Source organism: Epinephelus fuscoguttatus, linkage group LG16, assembly GCF_011397635.1.
Source record: "Epinephelus fuscoguttatus linkage group LG16, E.fuscoguttatus.final_Chr_v1".
Classification (NCBI taxonomy): Eukaryota; Metazoa; Chordata; class Actinopteri; order Perciformes; family Serranidae; genus Epinephelus; species Epinephelus fuscoguttatus.
Genome location: NC_064767.1, coordinates 2,575,538 through 2,587,229, shown reverse-complemented (window position 1 = coordinate 2,587,229; position 11,692 = coordinate 2,575,538). Strand labels below are relative to the sequence as shown.

Sequence of the window (11,692 nt, the reverse complement as noted above, 5' to 3'; positions counted from 1 at the left end):
GAGTTAATGTCATTTAATGTTGCTCCCATCTTAGAGAAAGTTGGAAAGAAAGACTCAAGTGTTTGGGGGAATGAATAAGCAACATAATTTAATATATTAGCCTATCTTTTCTTTTAATGTTTAGTGTGCTGCTGCACAAACCACTCACTGTTTACCAACCAGGCATATATTCATATACTGTATATTTATGTTTTCTAATTTTCAGATTTGTGTAATTTGTGATGTTACAGTTGCATTTTTTATATTTTGGCTGTTTGCTGTGTTTAAAATGTCATTAGATCAAAGCAGACTGTAATGATAGGTGCTATTATGGTTATGCCATGATGGTTTCACAACAGCTATTTGATTAATATATTGTAAAAGCCCAGTTTGTCAAATATATGCATCTCCTCTTTTTGGATGCCCTTCTGAAGTATTTGTGCCCACCTCTGCAAATCCTGGACCTAATAATGTAACTGCTGCCACCTCATCCACCTCAGCACTAAGTGATGCAGCCTCAAGTGCATCTCCCTCCCACACACAAACTGCAAGTGGAGAAATAAGATTATTTAGAGAATGTAGACTGTTAAGAGATTAACAAGTTTTTTTATTTATTGTGAACTGTAAGTTAATATAACTTAAGTAATGTTCATGTTCTTTATTGCAATGCAACATTTGTTTAATAATTAATAAAATCCAGACATTTTTTCAGGAAGTTTTTGAAATGTTTCTTTAGTAGTTTTTGAAAACCGAGGTTTGAACCGAACCGTGGGGGTGCCAGCAAATATCTTGCCTAGGGTGCCAAATTGGTCAGGCATGGCCCTGACCAGAGAACACCAGAACTGGCAGGTCCACCATTGGCGCCCCGTTATCTTCACAGATGAGAGCAGGTTCACACTGAGCCCATGTGACAGGCGTGAAAGAGTCTGGAGACGCTGTGGTGAATGTTATGCTGCCTGTGACATTTGTAGGGTTTGCACAAACCTCCATGTCATAGCCAACGGTACCCTGACTGCTGTTAGGCACCAGGAGGAAATCCTCAGAGTGATTGTCAGACCTTATGCTGGTGCAGAGGGCCCTGGGTTCCTCCTGGTGCAGCGGGCCCTGGATTCCTCCTGGTGCAGAGGGTCCTGGGTTCCTCCTGGTGCAGTGGGCCCTGGGTTCCTCCTGGTGCAGTGGGCCCTGGGTTCCTCCTGGTGCAGAGGGCCCTGGATTCCTCCTGGTGCACTGGGCCCTGGGTTCCTCCTGGTGCATTGGGCGCTGGGTTCCTCCTGGTGCAGAGGGCCCTGGGTTCCTCCTGGTGCAGAGGGCCCTGGGTCATACAGGCAGGCGGGGGCCGTACACACTACTGAGTCACATGATGAGTTGATGATGATGTTTTACTTTGATTTTTTTGTGTGATTTTGAATCCAGCCCTCAGTGGGTTGATGATTTTGGTTCACACTGACTGTTGTTACGTCATTTTGTTCTCAACAAGTCCTGTACAGACTGAACTATCTGTTCAGCAGTGAGACAGTTTCTCTAACAGGAGGAGACTCTCCCTCCTACAGAGAACACAGAGACACTGAGGAACCATGTGACCTGAGCCCAAACCCAGGATAAAGAGGTTCAGTGAATGTGGTGTTGAAGGTGTGGAGGTGGATCAGTGTGTCAGAGGAGACTCTGAAGAAGGACAGGGTGCCAGCAGGACAGTCCACATACACTGCTACTCTACCAGAGACAGAGGAGGAAGAGATGTAGGCTCCTCTGTTATTGTGCCTGACACAGTAACCACCATCAGAGCAGTCCAGACTCCAGGACTGATCATTCCATCCAAACACACAGTCATCACTGTCTCCTCTCCTCCTGATTCCTCTGTAACTCACTGATATATAAACCCCTCCTCTCCACTCGACCTCCCAGTAACAGCGACCAGTCAGACCAGTTCTACACAGCAGCTGAGGCCAGCCTTCAAACCTGTCTGGATGATCAGGATATGACTGATCCTCCTCCACATGTGTCACCTTCCTGTTGTTGTCAGACAGTTTGAGGTGTCTGTTCACTGTGTTTGTGTCGATTGTGAGTTCACAGGAATCTGATGGAGAGAAGAAGACACAATACAGCTGCAGTTATTCATCTATCATCACTCTGATGATGACATCAGAGATTTGAATGAGTGATGTCACAGTTTGAAGATCAAATGAAAAACACACTTACACTTCCTCAGACCTGGTGTCAACCATCGGACTCCAGCAGGCTCCACCCTGAAAGGAGGAGGGGGGTCAGAGCAGCACTTCCTCTTTCACCATGGAAACATGGACATTACATCACTCTCATACACACAGCTTTGTTATTGTCTCCACATGGACTGACATGTTCATCACTTATTATTAATCAGCTGATATTGTTTTAGTTCAGAGTACCTGAGCAGGTGGTGTTTCAACACTTTACTGTGGGTTCATCACCACCACACAACACTTGACCATTACAGTCAGCTGATCCATTGTCAATATACAAGTATTGATTATTGGAGCTTTGAAACCACCTGTTTTACTCCTGATGAGTGACCTCCTTTGTTTGTGTCATAATGACTGTTGTCTGTCACAAGTAAAGGAGACACAACCTCTGATGGAGGAGGTCGGGGTGGATGGTTGGATGGGTTAGGGTTGCTGTTCACATCCTGTCTCCTAGCAACAGTCAGAACTGGTTTTATCATCTGTAATCTGGATATCAAATATTCCAGTCAAAGTCCATCTGCAGCCACAGTGCACTGCCTGTTTCCCCATAATGTTGGTCCAGTTCTAAATAAAGCTCTTTGGTCTCTGACACACCACGTCCACAATCAGCTGTTAGTTCTTCATTGAGCGTCTGTGGCTGACTGTCACCTTTAGTTTCTGTGGTGAGTCCCACTACAAGTCCACTCTTATCAGCCAGGGAACTCTCTGTCAGTGCAAAACAAACCAAATCCAGGTGAAGCTAAACTCCTTTTAAATCAGGAAACATTCCCATTATGATGACACCCACTGGTGGCAGATGATGAAGACAAAACATCCCCACTGTTTGAAGTTTGATGAGTCAGTGTTTATCAGCTGTGGTTGTTTGAGGTCAGCTTGGTGTGTCAGGGTCATATGAGCCAGGCTGACAGTGTGACAGAGACAAAGTTTCCAGCTCTACCTCCTCTATCAGACTGAGTGTGTGTGGCTGCAGCAGGCCTCTTCATACCTGAGAGTGTCCAGTCTCCAGTGTGGATCCTTCAGTCCAGCCGACAGCAGCTTCACCCCTGAGTCTCCTGGATGATTGTAGCTCAGGTCCAGCTCTCTCAGATGGGAGGTTGGAGCTCAGAGCTGAGGCCAGAGAAGCACAGCCTTCCTCTGTGATCAGACAGCCTGACACTGCAAACACACAAAACAACACACATGTCACATAATGTGAGGGTGGGTACCACAGTACTGCCATACTGTCGCCTACTGTGGGGTTACATCAACATTATTACTGACTTTTTTCTAGTCCCAACCAAACACCCACTAATGTCCACCAACTATCTGACAACATCACTGATTCCTCTCTGATATTTCAAGTTCCAACAACAGAGAAAAAAAACAAGATAAAACATGTTGATGGAAAGAGACTGAAACACAAAACACAAGTGGTTTGAAATCATATCAGCAGAGACAATCCTGTGATGGTTATGAGTTTATCAACTAATGTAAATCAGGATTTAAGTGGCCATCAGTTGAACATGTTGATGAATCCTGACCTGAGAGTTTCCAGTGTACAGTGTGAACTCTTCAGTCCATCAGACAGAAGCTTCACTGCTGAATCCTTCAGGTGGTTGTTACTCAGGTCCAGGTGTCTCAGACTGGAGGACTGGGAGCTGAGAACTGAGGACAGAGCTTCACAGCTTCTCTCTGAGAGGTCACAGTCACTCAGCCTACAGAGACAACAATCAACAAGAAGTAAAATATCTGTGTTGAAATGTAATCCTCTTTGATTAATGAGTCTGGACTAAAGTCAAATCTAAAGGAACAAAGATCTCAGTTAGTACTTCAGCCAACAGGAAACTAGCAGACCTGCATTATAACACTGAGTCAAGAAGAACACTTTAAATTTGTTCAGTAAAACTGAAATATCAACTTCATCCAGATGGTAACAAGTGAGGACCCACTAAATTTGGTGATCTACAGTATAATCTCTTCTGAGCACAGATTAAAATCCTCACAGTTAATTATGATTAACTCATAAATAAGGAGTCGATCCAAATAACATGATATGAAAGCATAATGGTCTTTTCTATATCAGCCAGAGTTCATATCTGTATGTTGTTCAGTAGGTGGAATTGAACCAGAAAGGAGTTTCTGAACTGTGAAGTTTCAAATCCTGATTGAACATTTGTCAGCTTCAGACCTGAGAGTTTCCAGTGTACAGTGTGAACTCTTCAGTCCATCAGACAGAAGCTTCACTCCTGAATCCTTCAGGTGGTTGTTACTCAGGTCCAGGTGTCTCAGACTGGAGGACTGGGAGCTGAGAACTGAGGACAGAGCTTCACAGCTTCTCTCTGAGAGGTTACAGTGACTCAGCCTACAGAGACAACAATCAACAAGAAGAAAAATATTTATGTTCAAATCAGAATCAGAAATACTTTATTGATCCCCGAGGGGAAATTATTTTTGTTAGAGGTGCTCCTTGCAAGAGTGGAAAGATACGTGAAAATATAAGAAATTTAACAAGAGTATTTACAAATATATAGTTAAAATAAACAGGATTATTAACAAAAAAATAAAAGTAAATATCTATATATATACATATATATCTATATCTATATCTATATATATATATATATATATATATATGTACAGTACAGGCCAAAAGTTTGGACACACCTTCTCATTCAATGCGTTTTCTTTATTTTCATGACTATTTACATTGTAGATTCTCACTGAAGGCATCAAAACTATGAATGAACACATGTGGAGTTATGTACTTAACAAAAAAAGGTGAAATAACTGAAAACATGTTTTATATTCTAGTTTCTTCAAAATAGCCACCCTTTGCTCTGATTACTGCTTTGCACACTCTTGGCATTCTCTCCATGAGCTTCAAGAGGTAGTCACCTGAAATGGTTTCCACGTCACAGGTGTGCCTTATCAGGGTTAATTAGTGGAATTTCTTGCTTTATCAATGGGGTTGGGACCATCAGTTGTGTTGTGCAGAAGTCAGGTTAATACACAGCTGACAGCCCTATTGGACAACTGTTAAAATTCATATTATGGCAAGAACCAATCAGCTAACTAAAGAAAAACGAGTGGCCATCATTACTTTAAGAAATGAAGGTCAGTCAGTCCGGAAAATTGCAAAAACGTTAAATGTGTCCCCAAGTGGAGTCGCAAAAACCATCAAGCGCTACAACGAAACTGGCACACATGAGGACCGACCCAGGAAAAGAAGACCAAGAGTCACCTCTGCTTCTGAGGATAAGTTCATCCGAGTCACCAGCCTCAGAAATGGCAAGTTAACAGCAGCTCAGATCAGAGACCAGATGAATGCCACACAGAGTTCTAGCAGCAGACCCATCTCTAGAACAACTGTTAAGAGGAGACTATGCGAATCAGGCCTTCATGGTCAAATAGCTGCTAGGAAACCACTGCTAAGGAGAGGCAACAAGCAGAAGAGATTTGTTTGGGCCAAGAAACACAAGGAATGGACATTAGACCAGTGGAAATCTGTGCTTTGGTCTGATGAGTCCAAATTTGAGATCTTTGGTTCCAACCGCCGTGTCTTTGTGAGACGCAGAAAAGGTGAACGGATGGATTCCACATGCCTGGTTCCCACTGTGAAGCATGGAGGAGGAGGTGTGATGGTGTGGGGGTGTTTTGCTGGTGACACTGTTGGGATTTATTCAAAATTGAAGGCACACTGAACCAGCATGGCTACCACAGCATCCTGCAGCGACATGCCATCCCATCCGGTTTGCGTTTAGTTGGACGATCATTTATTTTTCAACAGGACAATGACCCCAAACACACCTCCAGGCTGTGTAAGGGCTATTTGACCAAGAAGGAGAGTGATGGAGTGCTGCGGCAGATGACCTGGCCTCCACAGTCACGGGACCTGAACCCAATGGAGATGGTTTGGGGTGAGCTGGACCGCAGAGTGAAGGCAAAGGGCCAACAAGTGCTAAACACCTCTGGGAACTCCTTCAAGACTGTTGGAAAACCATTTCAGGTGACTACCTCTTGAAGCTCATGGAGAGAATGCCAAGAGTGTGCAAAGCAGTAATCAGAGCAAAGGGTGGCTATTTTGAAGAAACTAGAATATAAAACATGTTTTCAGTTATTTCACCTTTTTTTGTTAAGTACATAACTCCACATGTGTTCATTCATAGTTTTGATGCCTTCAGTGAGAATCTACAATGTAAATAGTCATGAAAATAAAGAAAACGCATTGAATGAGAAGGTGTGTCCAAACTTTTGGCCTGTACTGTGTGTATATATATATATATATATATATATATATATATATATATGTATATATATATGTATATATATATGTGTGTTTATATATATATATATATATATATATATATATATATATATATATATATATATATATATATATATATGTATATGTATATATGTATATATGCATATATATATATATATATATATATATATATATATATGTATACATGTATATGTATACATGTATATGTATACATGTATATGTATACATATATATATATATATATATGTATACATATATGTATATATATTGTAACCTAAACAAGATTATTTACAAAATATATATAGTAACCTAAATAGCGAATACACAGTCAGGGTGAAATGGGGTTATTGCACAAGTTAAATTACATTATTGCACATGTTTGTAATCCTCTTTGATTAATGAGTCTGGACTAAAGTCAAATCTAAAGGAACAAAGATCTCAGTTAGTACTTCAGCTAACAGGAAACTAACAGACCTGCATTATAACACTGAGTCAAGAAGAACACTTTAAATTTGTTCAGTAAAACTGAAATATCAACTTCATCCAGATGGTAACAAGTGAGGACCCACTAAATTTGGTGATCTGCAGTATAATCTCTTCTGAGCACAGATTAAAATCCTCACAGTTAATTATGATTAACTCATAAATAGGGAGTCAATCCAAATAACATGATATAGTTTAGAGAACTGTGAAGTTTCAAATCTTGATTGAACATTTGTCAGATTCAGAAATGCTGACATGAGAGAGAATGTTTAAACTGTATGGAGTTTAGAGAAATATGTGAAATCATTTCAGATGGTCTGCAGCTTGATCTGACCTGAGAGTTTCCAGTGTACAGTGTGAACTCTTCAGTCCATCAGACAGAAGCTTCACTGCTGAATCCTTCAGGTGGTTGTTACTCAGGTCCAGGTGTCTCAGACTGGAGGACTGGGAGCTGAGAACTGAGGACAGAGCTTCACAGCTTCTCTCTGAGAGGTTACAGCCACTCAGCCTGAAGAGACGATATCATAAAGGGAAAAAAAAGATATTAACTTCAAAAGACAGCAGAGCATTTAAGTTATGATATATGAATCCAACTGTCTCTGTACTTACAGAGCTTTGTTGGAGGCTTTGACCACTGGCAGCAGCCTCAGAAGAGCCTCCTCTGAAGCAGAGTATTTCTTCAGGTCAAACACGTCCAGATCTTCTTCTGATGACAGTAAGATGAAGACCAGAGCTGACCACTGAGCAGGAGACAGTTTATCTGTGGAGAGACGTCCTGAACTCAGGGACTGTTGGATCTCCTCCACTAGAGAACGATCATTCAGTTCATTCAGACAGTGGAACAGATTGATGCTTCTCTCTACAGACAGATCCTGGTTGATCTTCTTCTTGATGTACTGGACTGTTTCCTGATTGGTCTGTGAGCTACTTCCTGTCTGTCTCAGCAGACCTCTTAGGTGTCTCTGATTGGTCTGCAGTGAAAGACCCAGAAGGAAGCGGAGGAACAAGTCCAGATGTCCATTTGGACTCTGTAAGGCCTTGTCCACAGCACTCTGGTGGAGATACTTCAGATTCCGTTTGTCTCTGAAGACTTTAGACCACCGGGATGTTGTTTGTTGTTCTTCCATCAGATTGACTCCAGAGTTGATGAAGGTCAGATGGACATGAAGAGCAGCCAGAAACTCCTGAACACTCAGATGGACGAAGCAGAACACCTTGTCCTGGTACAGTCCTCTCTCCTCTTTAAAGATCTGTGTGAACACTCCTGAGTACACTGAGGCTGCTCTGATATCGATGCCACACTCTGTCAGGTCTGATTCATAGAAGATCAGGTTGCCTTTCTGCAGCTGATCAAAAGCCAGTTTTCCCAGAGACTCAATCATCTTCCTGCTCTCTGGACTCCAGTGATGATCCGTCTCAGCTCCTCCATCATACTTGATGTTCTTCAATTTGGTCTGAACCACCAGGAAGTGGATGTACATGTCAGTCAGGGTCTTGGGCAGCTCTCCTTCCTCTCTGGTCTTCATCACATCCTCCAGAACTGTAGCAGTGATCCAGCAGAAGACTGGGATGTGGCACATGATGTGGAGGCTTCGTGATGTCTTGATGTGGGAGATGATTCTGCTGGCCTGCTCCTCATCTCTGAATCTCTTCCTGAAGTACTCCTCCTTCTGTGGGTCAGTGAACCCTCTGACCTCTGTCACCATGTCAACACAGTCAGGAGGGATCTGATTGGCTGCTGCAGGCCGTGTGGTTATCCAGAGGCGAGCAGAGGGAAGCAGTTTCCCCCTGATGAGGTTTGTCAGCAGCACATCCACTGAGGTGGACTCTGTAACATCAGTCAGGATCTCATTGTTGTGGAAGTCCAGAGGAAGTCGACACTCATCCAGACCGTCAAAGATGAACACAACCTGGAACTCTTCAAACCTGCAGATTCCTGCTTCTTTGGTTTCAGTAAAGAAGTGACGAACAAGTTCCACCAAGCTGTACTTTTTCTCTTTCAGCACATTCAGCTCTCTGAAAGTGAATGGAAATGTGAACAGTATGTCCTGGTTGGCTTTGTCTTCAGCCCAGTCCAGAGTGAACTTCTGTGTTAAGACTGTTTTCCCAGCCACTCCCTTTGTCATCACTGTTCTGATTGGTTCATCTCTTCCAGGTGAGGCTTTAAAGATGTCTTCTTGTCTGATGGTTGTTTCTGGTCTGTGTGGTTTCCTGGATGCTGTTTCAATCTGTCTGACCTCATGTTCATCATTGACCTCTGCAGTCCCTCCCTCTGTGATGTAGAGCTCTGTGTAGATCTGATTCAGAAGGGTTGGGTTTCCTGCTTTAGCGATCCCCTCAAACACACACTGGAACTTCTTCTGCAGGTTAGATTTCAGTTTACGCTGACAGACTGCAGCAAGAAGTCCTGAATGAACACAACAAAGACGATCAGTAAGACAAAGAAAATATTTCAACATGTCATTTCCTCAAAGAATGAGTATATGAATATATTTTGGTCCGTCTCTTGAGACATTAGTAAACGTCCCATTTATCCATCATGTTAAATCTTTATAGAAATCCTCTTACTGCTCTGCAGACAGTCAGCCAGCTCCTCCTGCTTCATTCTCCTCAGGAAGTTCAGTGTGATCTTCAGAAATGCCTCTCTGCTGCTCCTCCTCTGCTCTTCATCCTCACCATCCAACACCTCCTCATCCTCCCTCTGACTCTCTAAGCATTCTGGGTAATCTGAGTTCAGAACCTTCTGGATCTTCTTCAGCTCGTTCTTCACAAAAGTGAGGATGTTCTCCTCCAGCAGCTGGAACAGAATATTATATGAATGACACACTCAAACATCAGATCCATGTTGGACACACTGACAATCCACTGGTGTAAAAAGTGCAGCATGGAGATGATTGTGAACAGAATAGATGTCAAAGTAGTTGTTGTACATGTACAGACCATAAATATGGAGTCCAGGTGTGTTTGATGCTGCTGGGCAGACTGAGCACTGGGAACCTCTGAGCTCTCCTGGTCCACTCTGTGGAGGAACCATCAACAGTGAGCTCACATGATGTTTGCACCAGGAGACTGTAGAACTTATATCATTTACAAAAACACACAGACCAGTTAGTTAAAGACGTGTTCTGTCATGATTGATCAGAATGAAAACCAGATGTAAACAACACTGTAAATGATGGACACCTGATTCTGTGTCTCATGACTGAGGATCACAACAGTTAGTTCATCTGTTTCATTCAACAGTTTCATTCACTTACAGCAGATCAGAAGAAGGACGTCCATCTTTGAAGTCAATGAAATGGTCTTTTGACTGATCACTCTTCATGGACACACAGCTGGGTTCAGGGGACTTTTCTCTCTGCTGCTGGAAACTGATAGAAACACTGACATTTACTGAACATACAAGATTTCTATTCAGCATAAAACACAGCATAGATATTCCTTGACCTGACTGGTGGATGTGTGTGAGGCAGCGGCGTGTGTGCTTAAAGGCACTGATCACCACAATCTGATGTGATACTTGGAATTTTGGAATTTTATAGCAGTGCCAGGCTTACACTTGATGCTGTTGACCTGCCCCTACACTTGAAACTGTGACCTGTGTTTGTCTTTGGGCCACAGCACATCTGGGAGCACGGCCAGTTTCTGTCAGTGATAAAGCTTTGTCTTGGTCATTTGTGGGTGGAGCCTGCACTACATTCCCTGATTATAATTGCAATTAGCAATCTGAGGCTTTAGCTTTAATCAGAGGGTGTTTCTGGAGGCATCTGTGAAACCAAAGACTACTTACCTACAAAGGCCAGGACATAAGGTCAACCCTTCAAAAGGGAACTCTTAAACTAACTGACCAACTGACTCCTCAACAAACTGCGCTCTGCCTCCAGACCTCTGCAGGTAGTCCTTAAACTTCTGTAGTTAGTGTACAGACCTCTGTAGCTAGGCCCCAACATCTGCCACTAGTCCATATACCTTCACTGGTTGTTCCCAGAACTCTGAAGCGTGGACGCAGCCTTTTGAAAGTAGTCCAAAAACCTCTGCAGCAATTGATCTAAAACTCTGGAGCTAGTCCACAACCTCTTTAATTTGTTTCCAGAACACTTTAGTGAGTCCTCAAGCCTCTGCATCTGGACCATAAGCTTCAGAAACTGTTTGCCATACTGCTGCAGGTAGTCCTTAAAAAATCTAGAACTACTGCCCAGAGGACTTCAGGTAGTCCCCAAAAAATTGCAGCGATCTGACACTTTGGCCTCCCCTGGTTGACTCTGTGAAAGAATTAGCTCACATTGTGTTTGCACCAGGAGACTGCTTTGAGTTATGAATTACACACGTACACACCAGTTAGTTAAAGATGTTGTGCTCTGCCATATTTCATTGTCATGAAAACCAGATGTAAACACTGTAAATCATGAACTACCAGTTCTGTATCTGTGTAACTGTTAGCCCATCTGTTTCAGTTGACAGTTTTAAGTACTTACAGTGGGTCAGAAGAAGGACGTCCATCTTTGAATTCATCAAAACGATCCATAGACTGATCGCTCTTCATGGACACACAGCTGAGTACAGGGGACTTTTCTCTCTGCTGCTGGAAACTGATAGAAACACTGACATTTACTGAACACACAAGATTTCTGTCTCTGATTTCACTGGTTTTATTGGATAATAAAAGTTATTTTATCTCAATGCTTGTTTGTATTCAGTGTATGTGAATGTTGAACCATTGTGTTGTCAGTCAGATGTGCTAAGACTTCAC

General features: G+C 42.6%; 1 pseudogene; it reads right to left on the bottom strand.

The window, feature by feature from the left end:
* Window positions 1–1,271: 1,271 nt before the first annotated feature.
* Window positions 1,272–11,692, bottom strand: part of LOC125903537 (NACHT, LRR and PYD domains-containing protein 12-like) — an 80,482-nt pseudogene continuing 70,061 nt past the window's right edge.